The sequence below is a fragment of the Schistocerca gregaria genome, chromosome 8 (genome assembly GCF_023897955.1).
Source record: "Schistocerca gregaria isolate iqSchGreg1 chromosome 8, iqSchGreg1.2, whole genome shotgun sequence".
NCBI lineage: Eukaryota > Metazoa > Arthropoda > Insecta > Orthoptera > Acrididae > Schistocerca > Schistocerca gregaria.
The window spans coordinates 180,719,483-180,746,510 of NC_064927.1; the positions used below are offsets into that span (position 1 = coordinate 180,719,483).

The 27,028-nt window shown below is 43.4% G+C and overlaps 1 protein-coding gene across 1 annotated transcript in view; it reads left to right on the forward strand.

Annotated features, from left to right (window-relative positions):
- Window positions 1-27,028, forward strand: part of LOC126285104 (putative ammonium transporter sll0108) — a 115,903-nt gene that overhangs the window by 31,583 nt on the left and 57,292 nt on the right. The gene's annotated exons all lie outside the window — the stretch shown is intronic.

Genomic DNA, 27,028 nt, shown 5'->3' on the forward strand with positions numbered 1-27,028 from the left:
GTTTGCTTTGGTCGAGATCCAATGACTGTTAGCAGAATATGGAATCGGTGGGTTCAAGAGGATAATACGGAACGCCGTGCTGGATCCCAACGGCCTCGTGTCACTAGCAGTCGAGATGACAGGCATTTGATGCTCATGGCTGTAATGGATCGTGCAACCACGTCTCGATCCCTGAGTCAACAGATGGGGATGTTTGCAAGACAACAACCATCTGCACGAACAGTTTGACGACGTTTGCAGCAGCATGGACTATCAGCTCGGAGACCATGGCGCGGTTACCCTTGACGCTGCATCACAGACCGGAGCGCCTGCGATGTTGTACTCAGCGACGAACTTGGGTGCACGAATGGCAAAACGTCATTTTTTTCGGATGAATCTAGGTTCGGTTACATCATCATGATGGTGCATCCGTGTTTGGCGACATCGCGGTGAACGCACATTGGAAGTGTGTATTCGTCATCGCCCTACTGGCGTATCATCCGGTGTGATGGTATGGGGTGCCATTGGTTACACGTCTCTGTCACCTCTTGTTCGCATTGACGGCATTTTGAACAGTGGACGTTATATTTCAGATGTGTTACCACCCGTGGCTCTACCCTTCATTCGATGCCTGCGAAACTCTACATTGCAGCAGGATAATGCACGTCCGCATGTTGCAGGTTCTGTACGGGCCTTTCTGGATACAGAATATGGTCGACTGCTGCCCTGGCCAGCACATTCTCCAGATCTCTCACCAATTGAAGACGTCTGGTCAATGGTGACCGAGCAACTGGCTCGTCACAATACGCCAGTCACTACTCTTGATGAACTGTGGTATCGTGTTGAAGCTGCATGGACAGCTGTGCCCGTTACACGCCATCAAAGCTCTGTTAGACTCAATGCCCAGGTGTATCAAGGCCGTTATTATGGACAGTGGTGGTTGTTCTGGGTACTGATTTCTCAGGATCTATGCATCCAAATTACGTGAAAATGTAATCACATGTCCGTTCTAGTATAATATATTTGTCCAATGAATACCCGTTTATCATCTGCATTTCTTCTTGGTGTAGCAATTTTAATGGCCAGTAGTGTAGCAAGAGCTGATGGTAGGGTCTTACTGTGGGCAGACTCCACGGAGCTATGGACCCAAATTGTGAACAAGGCACTGTGCAAGCTAGTGGTGGCTTCATAATGGTGTGGACTGTTTACATGGAATTTACTGTTTTCTCTAGTCCACCTCAACCGATCATTGACTGGAAATGGTTATATTCGACTACTTGCAGCCATTCATTGACTCCATGCACGCAACAAAGATGAAGTTTTTATGGATAACAATACGCCATGTCACAGGGTCACAACTGTTAGCAACTGGTTTGAAGAAGCCCCTGGACAATTCGAGCGAAGAATTTGGCCACCCGAACACTACCGTACACTTATGGGGTATAATCAAGAAGTCAGTTCCTCAACAAAATCCTGCAATGCCAACACTTTCGCAATTGTGGTCGGCTATGGAGGCATCATGACTCAGTATCTGTGCAGGGTACTTCCAACGACCTTCGAGTCCATGCCACGTCGAGTTGCTGCACTACGCCAGCCAAAAGAAGGTCTGACATGATATTAGGAAGTATCTCATGACTTCTTTAACCTCACTGTATACCCGAATCGGAGTCGAGCTACTTTGCATATAGGCTGCAGCGGTGCTCTCAAAGGAAACTTTTTGATACTGCCATATAGAAACCAGACGACATTAATAACACACGAATAATGTGAAAACGAAACATTATTTAAGAAGAGAGTGAACCAGGGTTGTAGCCGATCACCTATATTTTTCAGTCTTTACACTGAGCAAGCAAAGAAAACCAGGGAGAAAGTTGAAAAGGGAATTAAAGTTCAAGGAGAACATGTAAAAACTCAGAGATTTGCCAGTGACATTGTAATATTGTAAGTGACAACAAAGGACCGGAAGAGCAGTTGGACGTAATGGAAATTGTATAAAATGCGTGTTTGACCATCAGCTGCTTTCATTTTAAACCCAAATATCGACCGATTTCAGTCAGATACCATCTTCATGGATTAGGGTTAAAACAGTTTAAGCCACAACATCACATCTGTCATAACTTAAATAAGACCACGTCTCATATGTTGACCATGTCATGAATTCCAGTGTACAACACAACTTTTAAAAGCAAACATACTAATAACAAGCGTAAACAGAGCATGACATGAAACTTCCTGGCTCTACACATGAGACGTGGCCATTATTTACGTTGTAACAAATCTGATTTTGTGGCTTACACTGTTTTCACCCTAATCCGCGAAGATGTTCTGTGAATGAAACCAGGAATGCATATTGCCTTGAAAACGGGATACAAAATGAACGTCAACAACAATAAAACAAGGATAATGGAGTGTAACCGAATTAAATTAAGCAGTGCTGGGAAAACTAAGTTACGAAATGATACACTAAAAGTAGTAGATGAGTTTTACTACTTGGGCAGCAAAAACCCTGATGATAGCCGCAGTAGAGTGGATATAAAATGCAGACTATCTCTAGCAAGAAAAGCATATCTGAAAAAAAAAAGTGTTAACATCGCATATAAATTTAAGTTTTAGGAAGTTTTTACTGAACCTAATTTGTCGAATGTAGCATTGTATGTACGTGAAACGTGAGCAGCAAGCAGTTCAGACGAGAAGAGAATAGAAGCTTTCAAAATGTGATGCTTCAAATGATTTCTGAAGACGAGATGGATCTATCGAGTAGCTAATGGAGAGGTGCTGAATCGAATTGGCGAAGAAAGAAATTTATGGCACACAGTAGTAAATGAAGGGCTCAATTGATGATGTACATTATGAAACATCAAGGAATTGTCAGTTTTTTAATGGATGGACTTGTGGGAATTAAAAATATAGAGGGAGACCAAGACTTGAATACAGTAAGCACGGTCAAATGGATGTAGGTTGCAGTAGTTATGCAGAGACGAGGAAGCTTTCTCAGGATGCACTACAGTGGAGAGCTGCATCAGACTAGCCTCCAACTGAAGACCGCAACAAGAACTGAGAGAGAAGCTTTTGATCGGTTGCAGCATAGAGCAGAAGGCAAGAAGTGCCTACGTAAAACACGGAAAAAGATCTGTGCCAAAGATAGATGCGTGGTATGGCTTCTAGACTAAACCAACGGTCTCGGTCTTGTAACATGATCAAATTTGTCATCAGAGACGTCACTTTGATTATAAAATTGGTCTCTGAGACCATGTTGTCGTATGGGTTTTGTTTGTGTTCTGGGTGTTGTCAACTTTGTCGTGACAGCCTGATCTTGGGCTGTATCTACACATCTACACTTATACTCCGTAAGCCACCCAACGGTGTGTGGCGGAGGGCACTTTACGTGCCACTGTCATTACCTCTCTTTCCTGTTCCAGTCTCGTATGGTTCGCGGGAAGAACGACTGTCTGAAAGCCTCCGTGCGCGCTCTAATCTCTCTAAGTTTACATTCTTGATCTCCTCGGGAGGTATAAGTAGGGGGAAGCAATATATTCGATACCTCATCCAGAAACGCACCCTCTCGAAACCTGGCGAGCAAGCTACACCGCGATGCAGAGCGCCTCTCTTGCAGACTCTGCCACTTGAGTTTTCTTTTCTAGTCTGCAATTCACATTTAAGTGCTTGGCAGAGGGTTCATCGAACCACAACCATACTATCTCTCTACTATTCCACTCCCGAACAGCGCGCGGGAAAAACGAACACCTAAACCTTTCTGTTCGAGCTCTGATTTCTCTTATTTTATTTTGATGATCATTCCTACCTATGTAGGTTGGGCTCAACAAAATATTCTCGCATTCGGAAGAGAAAGTTAGTGACTGAAATTTCGTAAAAAGGTCTCGCCGCGACGAAAAACGTCTTTGCCGTAATGACTTCCATCCCAACTCGTGTATCATATCTGCCACACTCTCTCCCCTATTACGTGATAATACGAAACGAGCTGCCCTTTTTTGCGCCCTTTCGATGTCCTCCGTCAATCCCACCTGGTAAGGATCCCACACCGCGCAGCAATATTCTAACAGAGGACGAACGAGTGTAGTGTAAGCTGTCTCTTTAGTGGACTTGTTGCATCTTCTAAGTGTCCTGCCAATGAAACGCAACCTTTGGCTCGCCTTCCCCACAATATTATCTATGTGGTCCTTCCAACTGAAGTTGATCGTAATTTTAACACCCAAGTACTTAGTTGAATTGACAGCCTCGAGAATTGTACTATTTATCGAGTAATCGAATTCCAACGGATTTCTTTTGGAACTCATGTGGATCATCTCACACTTTTCGTTATTTAGCGTCAACTGCCACCTGACACACCATACAGCAATCTTTTCTAAATCGCTTTGCAACTGATACTGGTCTTCGGATGATCTTACTAGACGGTAAATTACAGCATCATCTGCGAACAATCTACGAGAACTGCTCAGATTGTCACCCAGGTCATTTATATAGATCAGGAACAGCAGATGTCCCAGGACGCTTCCCTGGGGAACACCTGATATCACTTCAGTTTTACTCGATGATTTGCCGTCTGTTACTACGAACTGCGACCTTCCTGACAGGAAGTCACGAATCCAGTCGCACAACTAAGACGATACCCCATAGCTCCGCAGCTTGATTAGAAGTCGCTTGTGAGGAACGGTGTCAAAAGCTTTCCGGAAATCTAGAAATACGGAATCAACTTGAGATCCCCTGTCGATAGCGGCCATTACTTCGTGCGAATAAAGAGCTAGCTGTGTTGCACAAGAGCGATGTTTTCTGAAGCCATGCTGATTACGTGTCAATAGATCGTTCCCTTCGAGGTGATTCATCATGTTTCAATACAGCATATGCTCCAAAACCCTACTGCAAACGGACGTCAACGATATAGGTTTGTAGTTAAATGGATTACTCCTACTACCCTTCTTAAACACTGGTGCGACCTGCGCAATTTTCCAATCTGTAGGTACAGATCTATCGGTGAGCGAGCGGTTGTATATGAGTGCTAAGTAGGGAGCTATATTATCAGCGTAATCTGAAAGGAACCTAATCGGTATACAATCTGGACCTGAAGACTTGCCCGTATCAAGCGATTTGAGTTGCGTCGCAACCCCTAAGGTAACTACTTCTAAGAAACTCATGCTAGCAGATGTTCGTGTTTCAAATTCTGGAATATTTCATTCGTCTTCCCTGGTGAAGGAATTTCGGAAAACTGCGTTCAATAACTCCGCTTTAGCGGCACAGTCGTCGGTAACAGTACCATCGGCACTGCGCAGCGAAGGTATTGACTGCGTCTTGCCGCTTGTGTACTTTACATACGACCAGAATTTCTTCGAATTTTCTACCAAATTTCGAGACAATGTTTCGTTGTTGAACCTATTAAAGGCATCTCGCATCGAAGTCCGTGCCAAATTTCGCGCGTCTGTAAATTTTAGCCCATCTTCGGGATTTCGCGTTCTTCTGAACTTCGCATGCTTTTTCCGTTGCCTCTGCAACAGCGTTCGTACCTTTTTTGTGTATCACGGGGGATCCGTTCCATCTCTTACCAATTTATGAGGTATGAATCTCTCAATTGCTGTTGCTACTATATCTTTGAATTTGAGCCACATCTCGTCTACATTTGCATAGTCAGTTCGGAAGGAATGGTAATTGTCTTTTAGGAAGGCTTCTAGTGACACTTTATCCGCTTCTTTAAATAAAATTATTTTGCGTTTGTTTCTGACGGATTTGGAAGAAACTGTATTGAACCTAGCTACAACGACCTTGTGATCACTAATCCCTGTATCAGTCATGATGCTCTCTATCAGCTCTGGATTGTTTGTGGCTAAGAGGTCAAGTGTGTTTTCGCAACCATTTACAATTCGCGTGGGTTCGTGGACTAACTGCTCGAAATAATTTTCGGAGAAAGCATTTAGGAGAATCTCGGAAGACGTTTTCTGCCTACCACCGGTTTTGAACAAGTATTTTTGCCAACATACCGAGGGTAGGTTGAAGTCCCCACCAACTATAGCCGTATGAGTGGGGTATTTATTTGTTACGAGACTCAAACTTTCTCTGAACTGTTCCGCAACTGTATCATCGGAGTCTGGGGGTCGGTAGAAGCAGCCAATTATTAACTTAATTCGGCTGTTAAGTATAACCTCCACCCATACCAATTCCCACGGAGTATATACTTCGACTTCACTACAAGATAAACCACTACTGACAGACACAAACACTCCAGCACCAGTTCTGCCTAATCTATCTTTCCTGAACACCGTCTGAGACTTCGTAAAAATTTCTGCAGAACTTATTTCAGGCTTTAGCCAGCTTTCTGTACCTATAACGATATCAGCTTCTGTGCTTTCTATTAGCGCTTGAAGCTCAGGGACTTTTCCAGCGCAACTACAACAATTTACAACTATAATTCCGACTGTTCCTTGATCCAAGCACGTCCTGTATTTGCCATGCACCCTTTGACATTGCAGCCCACCCCGTACTTTCCCGAGGCCTTCTAACCTAAAAAACCGCCCAGTCCACGCCACACAGCCTCCGCTACCCGTGTAGCCGCCAGCTGAGTGTAGTGAACTCCTGACCTATTCAGCGGAACCCGAAACCCCACCACCCGATGGCGCAAGTCAAGGAATCTGCAGCCAACACGGTCGCAAAACCGTTTGAGCCTCTGATTCATACCCTCCACCCGGCTCTGCACCAAAGGTCCGCAGTCGGTTCTGTCGACGATGCTGCAGATGGTGAGCTCTGCCTTCATCTCGTAAGCAAGACCGGCAGCCTTCACCAAATCAGATAGCCGCTGGAATCCAGAGAGAATTTCCTCAGATCCAAAGCGACACACGTCATTAGTGCCGACATGTGCCACCACCTGCAGCTGGCTGCACCCTGTGCTCTTCATGGCATCCGGAAGGACCCTTTCCACATCAGGAATGACTCCTCCCGGAATGCACACAGAGTGCACACTGGATTTCTTCCCCTCCTTAACCGCCGTATCCCTAAGGGGCCCCATTACGCGCCTAACATTGGAGCTCCCAACTACCAGTAAGCCCACCCTCTGCGACTGCCCGGACCTTGAAGGCTGAGAATGATCCTCTGAAACAGGGCAGGCAGCTGCATCTGGCTCAGCCAGAGACAGTGCCTGAAACCGGTTTGTCAGGCGCACCGGGGAGGCTTTCTGATCAGCCTCCGGGGACGCCTTTCGCTGCCTGCCACGCCTTGGAACGACCTCCCAATCAACCACAGGCGAGGGCTCAGCCCCACTGCGGGCAGCAACCGGGGCAACCACAGCGGCAGACCGATCTGGGGACAGACGGGACGAGGTTGACATCCCCGTGATACCCAAGTCCGGCTCCCCACAGTGGTGCCCATTGGCAACAGCCTCAAGCTGCGCGACCGAAGTCAGCGCCGATTGCAGCTGTGAGCGAAGGGATGCCAAGTCAGCCCTCATCCGAACACAGCAATCGCAGTCCCTGTCCATTCTAATCGATGTTGAACAACAGTTACTGAAACACGAGTCCGTGCCTAGATAACGCAAGCTAAACACGCAAAGAATGTATCAACTAACCTGTGCAAATGCCTAACGACTGCGCTACAATCTGCTGAATTTACGATTACAGTAACTAAAACTCGAAATTGCACCTCCTATACGAAACTCACACGCAATTTAAGTAAGAATCTACCAAGTAAACACTAAAGCGCGATGCTACAACTGTCAAATACTATAATACGCCAGAAATATGAATTAAACAATGCAAGTACCCGAAAACACGCAAAGAAATTAATTAAACTATCTAACAAATAAGTAAGCTAGGGTTATACGACTTGCTGCTGGCAGCTGCTTATCCAATGGCGGCAGGGAGCACACTCCCTTTGCTGGAATACAGGAGCTCGCCGACGTCATGCTGTCTGTTTTAGGTAGTCAGTTTTCGTTGGTCTGTTGTATTTCCACCTGTGATTGTTACTTAAGGAAATGTCTGTATCAGTCTTATAATTAAAAAGATCTTTTGACCATAAAGCTTTATCTCCTTATGTATTTATGTACTTTTTCCAACGATTGTCTTTTATATCTTTTTTTTTTTGCTGGATTATTTTGCCAGTAATTTTTTCTTCTTTAGAAACATGTATGTTTGACGGTCATAATGCTCATCTTGTTTGTAATGGCTATCAGTAGTTAAATTCCTTTAAAGTCGTGTTAAAGATCTTTAAAAAATGCAGTTCTATCATTGCAGTTATTTTACAGTGGTCGGGTACATCTCTGTTACTAAAATAGAAGGAAATGGTCTACAATGATATTTAATTTCGTTATTTGCTATCACATGAGTCACATTTGAAGATTTCAGCACAGTCCCATCCGCTACATGTTAAATGAGCCCATATTCCATAGGAAGAACACCAAAACCAAAACATTTCATACATTCCAAACTGTTCTTAGTAAAAACGGACGTCTTCCTTTTCTTCTAAGTCTTCATTTTCAGATTCCTTGTGAAAGACTAGTCCTCTCACATCTTGAACATGGCAACAGTCAGCAACTATAGAATTATAGATACTGTGGGAATCATGCTGCCAACCACTTACATGACGAAAGTCTGTTGAAACCTTTACGTAGATTTCAACAGATATTGAACCTGTCTTCCCCCGAGGAAGTAATAACATGTGTAACATGTAGTGTGAAGAGAGATACGAAGTCATAAGGCCTAGTCAAAAGTAAAAATAATCCGTGTATAATTGAAGGAAGACGTGCATCATACATATACAAATGGTCTGTGTTTTTTCTAGGCACATGGCTTATTTTTACTGTTGACTAAGCCTTATGGCTATACCATAGCATTTATAAGGATCAATATGTAACACGTGTTATCACTACTTCTGAGGAAGACAAGTCTATATCTGTCGAAACACAGGAAAAGATTTGAATAAAGTTTTGACGTGCAACTGGTTGGCTGTGTAATTCCCATTGTATCCACTTTAGTTCGCCTTCATTGGAATCGCTATAATCTTATTCAAACAGTTTCTTTCTTCTCTTTTTGGTTTTGTTACTGATTCCTCTACTTTATGATTGTCTGGTTTCTTTGAATTAGCTTCAGGTTTTCCATTTGTTTCTTTTCTTTGCTGTTTTTCAATTTTGGTTTTTCATTAGTGTCGATACGGACAGCTGTGAGTACTGCTTAGCGCTTGGCCCTTTGGAAGTTACTTTATTTGCCCAAGTGCAGAGATCAGGTAACAGTGCAACTGCTCCGATTGGTATTGCATGCGGATGCTAAAACGATGAACTATTGCATTAGAATGTTAACTGAGGCTGCGAACTAGGTAACGTGAAAATGGTCAAGATCTGAAACAGTTATTAGTGTTTCATTATCTAGCCTATATAGGGCGTTAACAAAATCATCAGTGGCGCCTGGTAGGTGTGTTGACTATTGGAACATCGTCTCCACCAAGAAGTCATCGTCAGTAAATTTTTGAGGGAAAAAGGCAGAAGAGATTTGTCACGTAATGGTAATGGTGGCTGGGGAGGAAAGTGACTGCCATTGCCCCCCGGTTAAATGGCCACTAGTACCCACAACTACTGATATTTTCGAACATTAACACAAAGTAACGAAATAATCTACATTAGAAACCAGTATAGTAGTGGAGAGGAAACATGAAAGTCCCGCCAACTTGGCCAATCTGGACTGACCGTCCGCCGTTTCATCTATCAGTCAACAGCGTTATTTGGATGCGACATGGAGAGGCGTCGGTTCAACACACAGTTCTCCCTGCCCTTGTGGGTTTTGTAGATCTTAAAGCTGCTACTCCTCATTCACACACCTCCTCAGGTGAAATCACGAGGCTGAGTGGTCACTGTTTCAGTCCTACCAGCAAGTAAAAATCCCTGGCTGTACTGGGAACTGAACATGGGTGTTGCGCATGACAGCCAGCCACGCAAACCACTCGACTACGGAGACGTACATACTACTCAATAATGGGAATTGTGTTAGGGAAATCATAACTCATTTAAATCACACAGAAGCCAATAGAGTTTTACAACTTTTATAAATAGACTACTGTTTGTGAAAAGCTAAGCACACGGAAGCAGTGGCCTACAACACTCCGCAATAAGAGGACAGGTAGAACAGTGAAACCATAGCAATTTATTTAAAGGACAGAGAGACGGTGTGAGCTCGGAAGACCTCTTTTGTGTGACCGATCAGGTCAGTATTACACAACGCTTAGTCGGGGCCGAGACGTCATACGCGTAACCAAGGGCCGCTGTGCCCTGCCGACAACATAGGTTGTTAGATCGGTATGTGAGTGTGTTTGAACGGGGTTGAATGATTGGTGTCCTGGAGGCGGGTCTCTCGTTCTGTGACACTGCGGGTCATACAGGATACGCTGCTTCAACAGTGAACCACATGTGGAACCAGCAGAGAGAAGAGGGCCGCAAACAGTGCTGACAGAGTATTGGACGACACAACATGATCACAGCGAGAGATGACCGCCAACTTCTTCTCCTGGCCATAATGGACTGAGCAGCATCGTCCACAAAGTTAGTGCGGCGTTCGAGCACTGCAGTGGATGGGGGCATGTCTACGTCGACTGTTCGACGCCCTCTTTTGCTGGCTGGACTGGCGGCACGCATGCCATTGCATCGGCTTCCATTGACCAGAAAACACCAACACCATAGACTGAAACTGGCACATGAACACCCGACACTGGCATGCAGAGTGACAGCATTTAATGTTTTCGGACGGGCCCCAATTCAGCTTGTCCTACAGTGGTGCCCGATACGCGTTCGACGCCGCCGTGGTGAACTCAGTCGGACAGACTATTGCTGAGCAGCATAGCAGATAAACGCCAAGTGTGATGATTTGGGGAGCCATTGGCTGTAAATGCGATTTCGCCTCCTACGTCTTGAGGGCAATCTTAACAGCAACGGCTACGCCAGAGATGTTTTATAGTTTGACGCGCTTCCCTTCCCGCCGGCCGTTCCACAAGCCACATTTCAGCATGACAACAAAAAATGGTTCAAATGGCTCTGAGCACTATGGGACTTAACTTCTGAGGTCACCAGTCCCCTAGAACTTAGAACTACTTAAAACTATTTAACCTAAGGACATCACACACATCCATGCTGGAGGCAGGATTCGAACCTGTGACCGTGACAGCAGCGCGGTTCCGGATGGAAACGCCTAAAACCACTCGGCCATAGCGGCCGGCTTTCATCGATCATACCTAGGGTATGGTCGGTTAGCAGCTTGTTCGTCCAGTATCTCCTGCAGCCACAGTTGATGCTTTATGGTCGTGCCTACAAACCACGTGGCAAATTATTCCCCAGAAGAATCTTCAGGCGCTCTTTGATTCCGCGCCACGACATCTGGTAGCTCTGATTGCAGCACATGGTGTCGCTACTTAGCACTGAATTTCCGCAGTCACAGTGCGTGAACCGACCTGTAATCCTAATCATTTATGGACTGTCATATTCCTAACTAGTGAAATAAATTTTGTTGTGATCGCATCTCACGGTCTTGTCGTTTCACATTTCACAAACAGCAGTGTACATTATCTTTACTGTACACTTTGCGATATAAATTGCTTCATAGTCAATCCAGTACATGCAGTTCATAAAGTTCTAGTATTATCTCTACATCTAAATGCTTCACAAGCTGCGACATAGTCGCGGATTAAACCAGTGACCCAGGAAGAGTAGAATAAATTTGTTTTATTTCCATCAATGTTCACATCAGTTTTTGATGCTTAAACCACCAGTTTCAGTCAACGATGACCATTTTCAGATCTGCAGGAGAACATGGGAAAACAAACTAGTGGAGAGTTTACATCTTAAATAATAAAAAATATGCTAGAATGAAAAGTATAACTTTCATAGATGTGAAAACGTGCGCTTAAGATATGAAGAGGCATAGCTGTTTTCTAACATGTTCTGTGAGTAAAATAATGAAGCCACAGTGACATCTCAAGAAATACCACATGATCAGCTCATATTCGTAGAACATATTTAAAATATACCCCCCCCCCCTCATGAACCATGGACCTTGCGGTTGGTGGGGAGGCTTGCGTACCTCAGCGATGCAGAAACACTCGTATGAGTGAGATTTGGAGTATGAGATGTAGAACGAAAAATTCCTTCAAGCGATATACCGCAACGGAGGGGTATCTGTTGAGAGACCAGACAAACGTGTGGTTCCTGAAGAGGGGCAGCAGCCTTTTCAGTAGTTGCAGGGTCAACAGTCTGGATGATTGACTGATCTGGCCTTGTAACAATAACCAAAACGGCCTCGCTGTGTTGGTACTGCGAACGGCTGAAAGCAAGGGGAAACTACGGCCGTAATTTTTCCCGAGGGCATGCAGCTTTACTATATGATTAAATGATGATGGCGTCCTCTTGGGTAAAATATTCCGGAGGTAAAATAGTACCCCATTCGGATCTCCGATCGGGGACTACTCAAGGGGATGTCTTTATCAGGAGAAAGAAAACTGGCGTTCTACGGATCGAAGCGTGGAATGTCAGATCCCTTCATCGGGCAGGTAGGTTAGAAAATTTAAAAAGGGAAATGGATAAGTTAAGGTTAGATATAGTGGGAATTAGTGAAGTTCGGTGGCAGAAAGAACAAGACTTCTGGTCAGGTGACTACAGGGTTATAAACAGAAAATAAAATAGGGGTAATGTAGGAGTAGGTTTAACAATGAATAGGAAAATAGGAATGCGGGTAAGGTAATACAAACATCATAGTGCACTCATTATTGTGGCCAAGATAGATACGAAGCCCACACCTACTACAGTAGTACAAGTTTATATGCCAACTAGCTCTGCAGATGACGAAGAAATTATTCAGATAATGAAGGGAAACGAAAATTTAATAGTCATGGGTGACTGGAATTCGAGTGTAGGAAAAGGGAGAGAAGGAAACGTGGTAGGTGACTATGGATTGGGGCTAAGAAATGAAAGAGGAAGCCGCCTGGTAGAATTTTGCACAGACCACAACTTAATCATAGCCAACACTTAGTTTAAGAATCATGAAATAAGGTTGTATACATGGAAGAACCCTGGAGATACTAAAAGGTATCAGATAGATTATATAATGGTAAGACAGAGATTTAGGAACCAGGTTTTAAATTGTAAGACATTTCCAGGGGCAGATGTGGACTCTGACCACAATCTATTGGTTATGACCTGTAGATTAAAACTGAAGAAACTACAAAAATGTGGCAATTTGAGGAGATGGGACCTGGATAAACTGAAAGAACCAGAGGTTGTACAGAGTTTCAGGGAGAGCATAAGGGAACAATTGACGGGAATGGGGGAAAGAAATACAGTAGAAGAAGAATGGGTAGCTTTGAGGGATGAAGTAGTGAAGGCAGCAGAGGATCAAGTAGGTAAAAAGACGAGGGCTAGTAGAAATTCTTGGGTAACAGAAGAAATATTGAATTTGATTGGTGAAAGTAAAAAATATAAGAATGCAGTAAATGAAGCAGGCAAAAATGAATACAAACGTCTCAAAAATGAGATCGACAGGAAGTGCAAAATGGCTAAGCAGGGATGGCTAGACGACAAATGTAAGGATGTAGAGGCTTATCTCACTAGGGGTAAGATAGGTACTGCATACAGGAAAATTAAAGAGACCTTTGGAGATAAGAGAATAACTTGTATGAACATGAGGAGCTCAGATGGAAACCCAGTTCTAAGCAAAGAAGGGAAAGCAGAAAGGTGGAAGGAGTATATAGAGGGTCTATACAAGGGTGATGTACTTGAAGACAATATTATGGAAATGGAAGAGGATGTAGATGAGGATTAAATGGGATATGCGATACTGCGTGAAGAGTTTGACAGAGCACTGGAGGACCTGAGTCGACACAAGGCCCCCAGAGTAGACTACATTCCATTGGAACTACTGACGGCCTTGGGAGAGCCAGTTCTGACAGAACTCTACCATCTGGCGACCAAGATGTATGAAACGGGCGAAATACCCTCAGACTTCAAGAAGAATGTAATAATTCCAATCCCAAAGAAAGCAGGTGTTGCCAGATGTGAAAATTACCGAACAATCAGTTTAATAAGCCACAGCTGCAAAATACTAACACGAATTCTTTACAGACGAATGGAAAAACTAGTAGAAGCCGACCTCGGGGAAGATCAGTTTGGATTCCGTAGAAATACTGGAACACGTGAGGCAATACTGACCTTACGACTTATCTTAGAAGAAAGATTAAGAAAAGGCAAATCTACATTTCTAGCAGCAGCGTATGAGCCGATGTGAAACTTCGTGGCAGATTGAAACTGTGTGCCCGACAGAGACTCGATCTCGGGACCTTTGCCTTTCGCGGGCAAGTGCTCTACCAACTGAGCTACCGAAGCACGACCCACGCCTGGTCCTCACAGCTTTACTTCTGCCAGTATCTCGCCTCCTACCTTCCAAACTTTACAGAAGCTCTCCTGCTAACCTTGCAGAACTAGCACTCCCGAAAGAAAGGATACTGCGGAGACGTGGCTTAGCCACAGCCAGGGAGATGTTTCCAGAATGAGATTTTCACTCTGCAGCGGAGTGTGCGCTGATATGAAACTTCCTGGCAGATTAAAACTGTGTGCCTGACCGAGACTCGAACTCGGGACCTTTGCCTTTCTCGGGCAACTGCTCTACCATGTGCAAAAGCAAAACGAGGATAATGGAATGTAGTCGAATTAAGTCGGGTGATGCTGAGGGAATTAGATTAGGAAACGAGACACTTAAAGTAGTAAAGGAGTTTTGCTATTTGGGGAGCACAATAACTGATGATGGTCGAAGTAGAGAGGATATAAAGTGTAGACTGGCAATGGCAAGGAAAGCGTTTGTGAAGAAGAGAAATTTGTTAACATCGAGTATAGATTTAAGTGTCAGGAAGTTATTTCTGAAAGTATTTGTATGGAGTGTAGCCATGTATGGGAGTGAAACACGGACGATAAATAGTTTGGACAAGAAGAGAATAGAAGCTTTCGAAATGTGGTGCTACAGAAGAATGCTGAAGATTAGTTGGATAGATCACATAACTAATGAGGAACTATTGAATAGGATTGGGGAGAAGTTTGTGGCACAACTTGGCCAGAAGAAGGGATCGGTTGGTAGGACATGTTCTGAGGCATTAAGGGATCGCCGATTTAGTATTGGAGGGTAGTATGGAGGGTAAAAATCATAGGGGGAGACCAAGAGATGAATACACTAAGCAGATTCAGAAGGATGTAGGTTGCAGTAGGTACTGGGAGTTGAAGATACTTGCGCAGGATATAGTAGCCTGGAGAGCTGCATCAAACTACTCTCAGGACTGAAGACCACAACAACAACAACACTTAAAATATAATGTAAACAAGGCCACAATGCCGTTAGAATTATCCTGTTAACAAGGCTCCTCTTCAAAATAAATCGAGTTACAGTAGTCATAAATCTTTGTGGCATAGGCACGTTAGATGTCGCTGTTGCAAGGTGACTCATATTCGCTTATAAATGTACAAAATGCAGTAAAATACAATAGGTAATCCTATGGTTGGCTTATAAGGTGCATAAGTTGTTACAGCTCTCTTCTATATTATCATATACGCCGGCCCTGATGGCCGAGCGGTTCTAGGCGCTACAGTCTGGAACCGCGCCACCGCTACGGTCGCAGGTTCGAATCCTGCCTCGGGTATGGGTTTGTGTGATGTCCTTAGTTTAGTTAGGGGACTGATGACCTTAGAAGTTAAGTCCCATAGTGCTCAGAGCCATTTGAACAATTTATATTATCATATTCTTATCTAAAATCAACGACAAAGTATCTTAGAAGCACTGTCACTCTTCATTTTCAATAATTTCAAAATTTCACTTTATTCTTGTTTTAATTTTATCACTGTAATAACATACACCCCTTCTGAGCTCATTATAGATGTTGTCCATTGTAATCCCATTGTTTTGCGTTTTGTGCAACTATAAAATTAACGAATATGAATAAACCTACAGTAGCGGCATCTAAATTGCCTGTGCCACAAACATATTTTATGGTTACTATACTTCAACTTATTTTGTTAACAGCATGACTCTGCTCGCACTGTGTCCTTTCGTACGCCATATTTGAAATATATGCTTGGTAGCTAAGCTCATTTTGTATTTATTTTTTGTCAAGAAATGCACTGTGAATTTATTATATTAGTCATAGGACATGTTGTAAAACAGGTATGTCTCGTCGTATTTTACGCGTATGTTTCGACCTATGGAAGTTATACTTTTCATTCTGGGATTTTTATTATTTTAAGAAAGAAACTTTCCAATAGTTGTATTTGCTTTCCCACGTTTTGCTACAGATTTGAATATGGTCTTCGTTAATCTAAATCGGTATTGTAAGGACCAAAACGTTTTGTGATCATTGATGGATATAAAAGAAATGTATCCTACATCCAAACTTTCCACATCTTGTGCTATATGAGAATGTTAAGTAAATAAGACAGTCATTAGCTGGACAGTTGGTTGGAATACCACAATAATTTTTCTAGGTTTGGTTCAAACTGAAACTGATACGTTTGGATACAATTATCATTCCACAGACTCTTAGTAGAGTGATCCCAAGGGAAGTGAAAAATGTAAAAAATGTTTAAACATTTTCATTTAGAAATTAATTAAATAATTTCATAAACACTTAGGTTATATATAACAAAATGACAAAAATATTTCGAGGCTATGGTCTCCAAATAAAAGTAATCAGTTTACGAAATTAATATATGTGATCATAATTAATACTTTTCCGGGCATAGAACTCAAAAGTATTAAATCACCAATATTATATGAAAATATTAATAATGTGCCACATGTCAGAAATAAAAGTTATAGGATGTCATTTCTCTGGCCTTTCTAAAGGTGTTTTCAATTTTTTTCTTATTTTGCGTCTTTGGCGTGTAAGTGGAGTAATTCATGATAGAAAGTGCTCCTGAGACGTTTCGTACTACGTCCAGCTACAATGAGAAACTTCGCATTAGTTCACAGTATAAATAGATGAAATGTTTTCTAAATTGTAGTTTCATTTCCGCAATCAATACAGATTTTTGAACTTCAGTTGAAAGATATTTATTTATGGAAACAATAGAATCCAAAGAATAATCAATGTTTTCAGGAGCGATTGAGTGTGTGCTGTGCCGCCCACACAATTACACTCGCAGACAGCTGAAGCAAATCATTGCTGGAAGAACTGACTGTTCTTCGTGTTTCTATTTCACAGACAGTAAGTATCCTCGCACCGGACCGACCTGGTATTGCTCCATTGAATGAGCATCAAAAATTATTATCAGTGCTACAGTTCCTTTCAAATGAGGACGAAGAAACATTTTCCATTGTATGAAGAATCTCATTAGCAGTTCGTTTCGGGATACCTCCATCTACACATCACAAAAATAAAACTGAATGTATCTTCAGAAACATCAGATAAAAGACACCAAATTAACCATCGGACGTACACCAGATATGCTGTGTGATCAAAAGTACCCGGATACCCCCCAAAACATGAATTTTTCATATTAGGTGAATTTTGCTGCCACCTGCTGCCAGGTTCTCCCTATCAGCGTCCTCAGTAATCAGTAGACATCGTCAGAGAGCAGAATGGGGCGCTCCGCGGAACTTCGAACTTGGGCAGGGTATTTGGGTGTCACTTGTGTCATTCGTCTGTACGCTAGATTTCCACACTGCAAACATTCCAAGGTCCACTGTTTCCATTGTGAGAGTGAAGTGGAAACGGGAATGGACACGTACAGCACAAAAGCATACAGGCCAACCTCGTCTGTTGACTGACAGAGACCGCCGACAGTTGAACAGGGTCGTAATGTGTAATACGCAGACATCTGTCCAGACCATTACACATGAATTCCAAACTGCATCAGGATCCACTGCAAGTGCTATAACAGTTACGCCGGAGGTGATAAAACTTGATTTTTTTCGTAAAGTGGCTGCTCATAAGCCACAAACCACGCCGGTAAATGCCAAATGACGCCTAGCTTTATGTAAGGAGCTTAAACATTAAAAGATTGGACAGTGAAAACACGTTGTGTGAAGTGACGAATCACGGTAGACAATGTGGCGATCCGATGGCAGAGTGTGGGTATGGCGAATGCTCGATGAAAGTCATCTGGAAGCATGTCTAGTGCCAACAGTAAAATTCGGAGGCCGTGGTGTTATGGTGTGGTCGTGTTTTTCATCCAGGGGGCTTCCATCCCCTATCGTTTTGCGTGGCAGTAGCACAGCACAGACCTACATTGATATTTTAAGCACTTTCTTGCTTCCCACTGTTGAAGAGCAATTCGGGGATGGCGATTGCATTTTCTACACGATCGATCACCTGTTCACAATGCACGGCATGTGACGGAGTGGTTACACGACAGTAACATCCATGTAATGGACTGCCCTGCACAGAGTCCTGAGCTGAATTCTATACAACACCTTTGGGATGTTTTGGAACGCTAACTTCGTGCCAGGCCTCACCGACCGACATCGATACCTCTTCTCAGTGCAGCACTCCTTGAAGAATGGGCCGCCATTCCCCAAGAAACTTTCCAGCACCTGACTGAACGTATGCCTGCGAAAGTGGAAGCTGTCATCAAAGCTAAGGGTCGTCCAACACAATACTGAATTCCAGCATTACCGATGGAGGGCGCCACGAACTTGTAAGTCACTTTCAGCCAGGTGTCCGGATACTTTTGATCGTATTTTGTATGTGCTGCGCATAATAAGGCCAACCATTTCGTCTATGTGATAGTTGTAATTGACGTTTACTAAAACCCTCAGGCTTCTCTTAAACTGTAGATTCTCAATATCTAAACTATTTGAAGGTTGCTCCCCAATTATTGATATTTTGTGTTCCTCAGTAATGAACTCCTTTTTGAATCAAAGTAAGCACTTTCTCTAAATTTTTGTTATAGTGTTCTTATTGAGTATTAGGGAGCGAAGAGTGGGACTGGAAGCGCCAGGCGACTAAATAAACATCATTCACATAAAACTGAAAAATTGCACTGATTTATTGAACAACCAAATAACACAGATTACTCAAAAATATACAACAAAACAAAGGTGGTGAAAGACCCAGCCAGTTCCTTTAAAATAACCAAGATGCCGGCACCAGTTTCAGTACTGAAGGTACTGAAGGTACCGAAGGCTCTACATAACTTCCATCTAAATTCACGCAGCCACTGATCATAATAGAATGTCTAGAAAGGCGCTCGTTAGATTAGATTTTTCGTGAGAACTAGATCTATTTTAAGTAAATAAAAATCGCCAGAAAAACTAGAAGAATTTTACATTGTAACAATGAAACCAATAGAAAGAAGAAATTGAGCTTAAATCAGGTTAATAAAAATAAGTGGAACGGGGTTGGAGGGATCAGATAGTGGTACCGAAAGTACCCTCCTCCACACTCCATTAGGTGGGTTGCGGAGTATGATGTAGATGTTGACTTAGATGTAAATGCAGATGTAGATGTTATCTCCTGTTTAAAAAGGACAACTAGTTGCATGTAATGATCCAAGAACTTTGTGAAAACCATAAAGAAGTTAAAGCAATTGGCTAGCAAAGACCCTCAGGTCTCAGAACTTCAACACAATCTTAAAATCTTGGGTAGGGACCTGACAATGTTAGTCAATAGAACTCAACGACGTAAGGCAGAAAAATTAAATGGTTTTTAAACATAAAAATAAACTAGTTCACTCGTGAAACCTTAAGCGGCAAACAAGACTACAGAGTATTCCAGTTCTCGGATTTGCGCTGTCACACAAGGACGGCACACAATATCTGCAATGAAACTGGCCTAAGTTTGTTGAAACAAGGAGACAAGCAACTCATGCAGCCACAGGCATGTTTCCGAGAACACATAAGTGTTATGGACAAATGTTCAGAAAGATACTCTCGATTTCACAGTTAAACAAGGTGGGCCCTGCACCCTTCCACAGCCAGTATACCTTTACATTCAATGACTGCTAGCGACCGATCGTGCCACTTAGCCCACTGCGTATGGGGAGCCTTCAGCCAGCAAGTGGACTTCCTGTTATAGTGTTAGCCCGCATCTCGTGGTCGTGCGGTAGCGTTCTCGCTTCCCACGCCCGGGTTCCCGGGTTCGATTCCCGGCGGGGTCAGGGATTTTCTCTGCTTCTTGATGGCTGGGTGTTGCGTGCTGTCCTTAGGTTAGTTAGGTTTAAGTAGTTCTAAGTTCTAGGGGACTGATGACCATAGATGTTAAGTCCCATAGTGCTCAGAGCCATCCTGTTATAGTTGGGCAACGTCACAGTATGTTACACTCGACCAGTTGAGTCTTCCAGATGCTCCAAACATATGTACAATGTACATAAACATGTCCTTTTTATAGATATGAGTGGCGGAAACGGAACAAAGACTCAACTAGAAATATAGCCTCCGACCTATAAGTGTCATCGCAGTCTAATATAAAACGCAGTCAAGTGAAAACAGAACAGATGGAAAAAAGTAAACTGTTTATCATTTGAAAATTATTCCCCTTCACTGTTGATGTATTTATCCCCAGGGACACACAACAGTCAATACCTTCATGGAAAAATGTTTGCGGTTCCCTATGGAACCATGATTCTACCCAGGCATCCATTTCTTCGTTCAAAGCAAATCAACGGTCACGAATGTTTCTTCGGGGCTCCACGTTATGCCAAGAACACTTCAAATACTCACCCACCACATCGTCAGATCTCTTCCGATGCGATCTCAGTAGGAGAGTAAAATTTTAGCTGTTTGATTAGCCACGAAACCAAACTTCCCGTTCATCCACTACCTTAGTGACAAACAATTCGGTGGTCCATTTTTGGCTATATCATTTGTGTTTGATATGACATATGTAACTTATGACATGTTTCTCCTGCTTTTTAACATATAACAACATAAACATTCATCACAATAGTTACGTCGCTCTTATTATGACCCTCTGGTGCTACTTCCTTCGTTTAAACATATGATTTTATGCCGTTAAAGGTATAATCACATTATTGTCTTGACACGTACTTCGAGCCACTGGCAATCACAGAATGAAATGGGTTCTGTGTTTTTCTACACACATTAAAAAAGTTTTGCAACATCCCGGTTCCCAGAACTCATGGAGATAGACGTTGACTATGGATATTGTATCACAGACACAGTCCCTTGGACTGTTCAGCGATGTCACTAAACCCGCCCCATGATGTAAATAATCATGTATGAGCAGCACCTATTCGATGGAGGTGGTCCGACAGCCGATCAGTTCCAGTCATTCCACCAGGAAGGAGGTACATGGCTCGTGATGTCTGTAGTTCAACCATGCCTAGATGCTCAATATCGCGGTTCAGTCGCTTCCGCATCGTTACTTTGTGCCATGAAGGGCTCTCAACAAGGGAAGTGTCCAGGCTTGTCGGAGTGAACCAAAGCGATGTTGTTCGGACATGGAGGAGCCACACAGAGTTAGGAACTGTCGATGACATGCCTCGCTTAAACAGCCCAAGGGCTAACACTGCAGTGGATGACCGCTACCTACGGATTATGGCTCGGAGGAACCCTGACAGCATCGCCACCATGTTGAATAATGCTTTTCGAACAGCGACAGGACGTCGTGTTACAAGGCAAACTGTGCGCAATAGGCTGCATGATGCGCAACTTCACTCCCGACGTCGATGGCGAGGTCCAACTTTGCAACCACGACACCATACAGCACGTTACAGATGGGCCCAACAATATGCCTAATGGACCGCTCAAGATTGGCGTCAAGTTCTCTTCACCGGTGAGTGTCGCATATGCCTTAAACCATACAATCGTCAGAGACGTGTTTGGAGGCAATCCGATTAGGCTGAACACCTCAGACATACTGTCCAGCGAGTGCAGCAAGTTGGAGGTTCCCTGCTGTTTTGGGGTGGCATTATGTGGGGCCGAAGTACGCCGCTGGTGGTCCTGGAAACTCCGTAACGGCTGTACTATACGTGAATGCCATCCTCTGACCGGTAGTGCAACCATAGCGGCAGCATATCGACCAGGCATTCGTCTTCACAGACTACAATCCTCGCCTCCATCGTGCACATCTTATGAATGACTTCCTTCAGCATAACGACATCGCTCGACTAGAATGGCCAGCATGCTCTCCTGACATGAACCCTATCGAACATGCCTGGGATAGATTGTAAAGGACGACGTTTATGGACGACGTGACCCACCAACCACTCTGAGGGGTCTACGCCGAATCTCCGTTGAGGAGTGGGACAATCTGAACCAACAGTGCCTTGATGAACATGTGGATAGTATGCCACGACGTATACAGGCATGCATCAATGCAGGAGGACGTGCTATTGGTATTAGAGGTACCGGTGTGTACAGCAATCTGGAGCACTACCTCTGAAGGTCTCGCTGTATGGTGGTACAACATGCAATATGTGGTTTCCATGAGCAATAAAAAGGGCAGACATGATGTTTATGTTGATCTCTATTCCGGTTTTCTGTACAGGTTCCGGAACTCTTGGAACCGAGGTGATGCAAAACATCTTTTGATGTGTGTACCTGAATTCCATTAGTTTGGCAAGTCCACTGCTTTATGTCATTCTCACTTTACTGCTCACAGCTTTTATAATGACGTTTGTCTTTCTACACACATACTTTCTTTGTCATTGTAATTTCATTTTTACAAATCTCTTTATCGAAACCTTTAGCATAATTTTACGAAGGGACTCAGTTATTGTATTAGACTTGCTGAATGTGATTTGGTTCAACAATTTTATCTTTTGACATCTTGTTTTTACAGAAACAAAGTAGTTCTTGAGATCATTGCATTTACATCTAATGCAATGTAATCACCCTATTATAATGAACCTTTCAAACACATTTCTGCTATTAACCAGAACTACCTCATATGTCATGGAACGATAATAAAGTTGTATTTTTCACAATCAGTCTAGGAGTAGGTTACTATTACATTCAGCTTCACAAATATTTCGTTCTTAATGAGAATGTGGCTTACGTCATTTGATTCATCACTTTTAGCTTCATCTATGGTTAATTTGTTATCATTCATGTCTTTTAGTACTAAACCAACACTATGTAGCCGAAAATATGACGACTATTTTGTAAATAGCATAAGAAATTATGAAAAAAAGGTAGTGAAACTCATGTTAAGTACTTATAACCATCAGAGCGTGGTGAAAAGCAACACCTAGCATTTTATGTCAAAAATCTTAATACTTTTAACATAAAAAACGTTATTAAAATTTGTTCCTCATTTCCACATATTTGTTCCTCAACATATAGCCACCCTGGCGACGAACAAATTTCTCCCATCGAAAGATCAGTTTGTTGAAACGGTCAGTGTAGAATGGTTGGCTTTCTTGTCAGGTCCACAATCTTGGCTTTGTCTGCACCGTTTCATCAATATCATAGTGAAGTCCTCAAAGCTGTTCTTTAAGTTGCAACTGCATGGGCGATGATTTATGACGGTGAACTCAAAACATCGAATTGTTCCAGACACCGCGACGTTTATGTGTGGTCTGGCAATGTCATGCTGAACGAGACCGTGTTCCATGTGTGGACGAACTCTTTGAATTCGAAACTCAATTACAGCACTCTGTTTCTCAGGTACCGACATAGATACGTTTTACACCAGCACGTTACACACTACAACTCGGAGCCCTCTAGCGGCGGAGCACTGCAAGTATACAAAAATGAAGAATAATGATGTAGAATGTTAACAACGTTTGTTTTATTTAAAGAGCCTTAAGAGTTCTCAGAGAAACATTCGGAGGCATTATTCGCCAACAGGAACTCGTATGATTCCTTACTCCTTTATTCTATTTATTTACCGATTGTTATAGGTAGCGGTTTCTCCTATCCTCTCAAGGATATTTTTCAATAAGACATTTGCTTCCTCGTAATGGCACTGTATATAATGAAATGTGCCTGTTGTAAACAACTTCCGTTGCAAGTACGGTACACGAAGACTGCAGTGCCGTGCTGCAGAGAAAAGAGATAGCAACGAGAACGCTCGTAGCGCGCAGGTCGCCAAACAGCAGTGAACTTAAGGCATCCGTACACGGATCTTGCTTTTTAACGCTAACGTAGAGTTTAACGCGCTGCTGACTGCTTAGAAGAGATGCGACCTGTGCATACTGTATGTGAACGTGAACCTCGTATGCGCGAGCGTTCCGCGCACCAGCGGCAGTTGTCGTCTGTTTCTGGCTCGCATATCGCACTGTTTACAAAATGAACGGGCGTAAAACTCCCACGATAGCTCTATTAAAACGAACATTTCCTCTCTTGCCCATGTGCTACTCATGTTGTCTACGTTCAATAAGGACATCGGCTTATAGATGTTCCATTATAGACAGTGGTATACAAATTTACGGCATTTCTCCAACATAAGGTTCAAAAAATGTTTCAAATGGCTCTCAGCACTATGGGACTTAAATTCTGAGGTCATCAGTCCCCTAGAACTTAGAACTACTTAAACCTAACTAACCTAAGGACATCACACACAGCCATGCCCGAGGCAGTATTCGAACCTGCGACCGTAGCGGTCGCGCGGTTCCAGACTGTAGCGCCTAGAATCGCTCAGCCATCTCGGCCCGCTCCAAGGTCAGATAAAAATTATTTCATGATTCTCAGTTTTTAATAAAATCCTAAGGTCATTCTTACTTCATCATTGTTCCTATTCAGCAGCAAATCCTTACAACATGTGAAATACTAAAATTTTAACAAGAAATTTCAAAACATTTTACTGCAAGTGGTGCAAACTGTCTTGTAGATTAAGATAATCGAGCAAACACTCCTCAGAAAGAGCGCACTTACACAACGTCGAATGTCATAGGAGACACTTATATTGAACTAATTAGAAAGCGTCACAATCATTTAGAAAACGCGATGGTTAGTAAAAAACATGTTTGGACCCAGTAATGCATCACCTGTTACCTTTCACTTCCTCATCTTTAGTCATTACACTACATCGATCGTGATTAAGTTACAACCACGCTTAGCACCTTAGCATTTACTGAAAGGTATAATGGGTAGATATGTTACACTTAATTATAGCTAGGTTGACCAAGAAAAGCATTTTTGATCCCTTTTAACAGCATACTTTTTATAATACTCAAGTTGCTGTAATACTTTAGCCACCAATACCACGTTTTCTCTCATTTTATTACAACAAATCATTCTAATATTGGTGTGTTTTCGAGAGATCCTCAATTTGCTGGTGCTTAGAGACGGCATTTACACAGGGTGGGGCAAATAAAATTAGCCGGAGGTCAGAGTTCCAGGGTACAAAGAAACACGACAAAGGAAAAAAAATACAGTACTACCCTCAAATGGAAATGAGCGTACGGCGTTGTGGGCCGGGAGTCCCCCATTCGGGGAAGTTCGACCACCGAGAGCAAGTCTTATTGCATTCGACCCCACATTGGGGGACTTGCGCGCCGACAGTGAGGATGAAATAAAGATGAGGACAACACAACACCCAGTCCCGGTGCGGAGAAAATCTCCTGCTCCAGCCAGGAATCGAACCCGGACCCCTTGGCCTGGCATTCAGCCGCGCTGACCACTTTTTTTTTAAATATAATTTTGTTCATCTTCGTTCTTTGCATCTGCTCTGGGCGGACGTCGCAAGACGACCGTTTCAGTTCGTCGTTGGTCCATTAACTCAGTTTTTTATTTTTTTTTTTTTTTTTTTTTTTTTTTTTTTTTTTTTTTTTTTTTTACAGAGGGTTGCTAACCCTCTGACCGAGCACGCTGAGTTACCGTGACGGCTACCACTCAGCTAACGGGGGCGGACAGTACTATTCTGATTATAGCAGATTTCAAAGTGACCACCATTCATCTCTTGAAACTTTTTGCCCTGGTCAGCAAGTTACTGAAGGCGGATCGAAGCTGGACTGCTGGAATCGCTGCAGTCTTATCCGCAATGTTATGCTGTAGTTCTTGAAGACTGTGAGGGTTGTTACGATACACATTAGACTTGAGGGCTCTCCGCAGAAAGTACTCGCACACTGACAAATTAGGTAACCTGGGTGGCCGGCTAATGCCGCGACCAGACTGACCTCTGCTGAGAACTGGCAGGAGTGAAGATTATGTAAATGTGCTCCAAGGTTCGGTCGGCTGTATGGGCAGTTGCTCGACCCTGTTGGAAATAACTGTAGGTTTTTTTTCCGCTTCCGCTAATGCTGCCAAAAGTTCACGTCCAAGAGAAAGAGTACGCGACGCGCTTTATCCACACTATGACGTCAGAAACTCGGCACTCTCAACGCTCATCGTTCGAATGCACGGTCCGTGTGCCGACGACATAAGGCAGCCCTCATTTCTGAACAAAGGAATGAACTTTCCCGGCATTGTGGATGAAAATGCGTTTCTGCTCACGGCTCAAGTTTTTTGCGACACCTCTAGCGGTTTTCATAGCACGCAAAGGATGGGGCCCCTCCACGCCCACACCAACGTGGTGACCAAATCAAAAGTTCTACTGTCACCTCCGTATAACATGTTAGTTTTTTAATCAGGAGTCACAGGATGCGGACTGTGATGTTATCCATGCATCTGGGTAAGATTACTCAATAACATGGTCCATCAGGAGGAAGAAAGTAGACGAAAGCGATCGAAGGGTAGCGGTTGTAAGGGCAGAGGAAAAGGCCAAGGCAAGCGCCAGTAGAAAAAAACTTCTGCGACAGTAGGACGGGTAGTAAGGGCAGTAGCGGCCTGCTATCTGCGACAGTGCATGCAAGGTGTGGTTGTGTTAGTGCGAGGTATCGTTACCTTTGTCGTTACTGGAGCTCATTGCGGGGCTTGCTCCCGTTGCTGCGTCCCTGCAACAGTTCAAGGTCGCTGTACATTAGTGGGCGATCGGTTATAGATCGGCTCACAGACAGTGTAGGGGGTGTGTGGCTGGTTTGCGTGCTGTGTACAGTACGGTTTCCCTGCGGTTGCCTGTTTTCCGGCGGGTCGAGCATCTGGGGTTACCAGTAGTAGCTGTTTTGCTGGGGCTCTCCAGTACTGTCATGTTAGCGTGCTATGGACCATAGATGTTTAGTTCCTAGGCAATAGTGTCTTCGGTCTGTTATGCTTCCATCTAT